The following is a 1,963-nucleotide window of genomic DNA, read 5'->3' on the forward strand; positions in this document are numbered from 1 at the left end:
CCCAGAGAGAGTGGCCCGCCGAAGCCTGGACTGATGGCCAAGCTTTTCCCAGAAGATTTGTGTTTCTTCTGACAATTTTTTAATCTTCGTTTTGTTTTGTTTTGTTTTTTAAGTAGGCTCCACGCCCAATGTGGGGCTCGAACTCACAACCCTAAGATCAAGTCGCATGCTCTACCAACTGAGCCAGCCAGGTGCCCTTCATCTTATTTTTTGTAACAAGATTTTTTTTAACGATTCACATGTCATTAAATCCACCCTGTCAATATGTAAGATTGAGTGGGTTTTGGTATATTTACAAAGTGTGCAACCATCACCCCTATCCAATTCCAGAGCATTTTCATCATCCGAAAAAGAAACCTCAGGCCTGTTAGCAGTCGCTCCCTGTTTCCCTCCAACCCCTTCCCGGCTCTAGGCAACCACTAGTGTTTCTGTCACTATAGATTTGTTTATAACCTGGACATTTCGTATACAAACAGGTTCACACCATATGTGGTCTTTTGTGCTTCTTTCATGCGGCATCTTGCTTCTGAGTTACGTCCATTTTGTAGCTTGTGTCATGGCTGAATGCGATTCCACTACATGGACAGACCACATTTTGTTCATCCACTCTTCCACTGATGGACATTTGGGTTGTTTCCACTTTATGGGTAAAGCTGCAGTGGGGGCGCCTTGGTGGCTCAGTCGGTTAAGCCTCCGACTTCGGCTCAGGTCATGATCTTGGTGAGTTCGAGCCCCGCGTCGGGCTCTGTGCGGACAGCTCAGAGCCTGAAGCCTGCTTCGGATTCTGTGTCTCCCTCTCTCTCTCTATCCCTCCCCTGTTCACGTTCTGTCTCTCTCTCTCTCTCTCAAAAATAAACATTAAAATAAACAAATAAATAAAAGATTATTTTAAAAAGCTGCTGTGAACATTCACGTACAAGCTCTTATGAGGACATGTGTTTTCATTTCTCTTCAGTACATACATACCTGGGCGTGGAATTGCTGGGTCGTATAGCAACCCTGTCCCTAACCTTTTGAGGAACCGCAGGCTGGTTTCCAAAGTGGCTGTATCATTACTTTTCCTTTTCTTTTCTTTTCTTTTCTTTTCTTTTCTTTTCTTTTCTTTTCTTTTCTTTCCTTTCCTTTCCTTTCCTTTTCTTCTCTTCTTCTTCTTCTTCTTCTTCTTCTTCTTCTTCTTTTTCTATTGTGCTAAAACATACATTGCCTAAAGTTTACAAATTGCCCAAATTTAAACATACAGTTCGGGGGGCACCTGGGTGGCTCAGTCGGCTAAGCGTCCGACTTTAGCTCAGGTCATCATCTCGCGGTCTGTGAGTTCGAGCCCCACGTCGGGCTCTGTGCTGGCAGCTCAGAGCCTGGAGCCTGTTTCAGATTCTGTGTCTCCCTCTCTCTCTGACCCTCCCCCGTTCATGCTCTGTCTCTCTCTGTCTCAAAAATAAATAAACGTTAAAAAAAATTAAAAAAAAAACAAAACATACAGTTCGGTGTCACTAAGTACATTCAGAAGCTTGCTGGGGCCTCCCCAGCTCCTCCTCTGCCCTTGGGCCTTGAATTTGAAGATGAGGCCTCTATGGACCACCTGTTCTTTCAAGTACCAGGGCAGGGTCCCCACTAGGCCTGTGTCTTAGAAGCCAGGAAGGCCCTTTTCCGTCGTCATGTTCCCTTGTTCTTACACATTCCTTCTCCTCCCTTTGTTCCCCCTCTTCCTCCTTCCCCTCCTCTTGCTACTTCAGCTTCTACTCCCTGCTATTTCCTTCTTCTCACTATCAGAACAAAAATGCTCCTCCTGTCATCTGTCTACACTGCCAAAAGTTCTTCTGAGTTCTTGCCATGTACGTAACCATGTGGAGTGTGCTTTTGAGAGGGGGCAGGATGGTCAGGTGACAGCAGCAGTTCAGGAGGTTTTGTGGGTGGAATGGTGAAAGGCCATCTGTTCCCAGGGCCTATGAGTGACAGTGGCCTC

The sequence above is a fragment of the Herpailurus yagouaroundi genome, unplaced genomic scaffold (genome assembly GCF_014898765.1).
Source record: "Herpailurus yagouaroundi ecotype Mexico unplaced genomic scaffold, PumYag 189, whole genome shotgun sequence".
Classification (NCBI taxonomy): domain Eukaryota; kingdom Metazoa; phylum Chordata; class Mammalia; order Carnivora; family Felidae; genus Herpailurus; species Herpailurus yagouaroundi.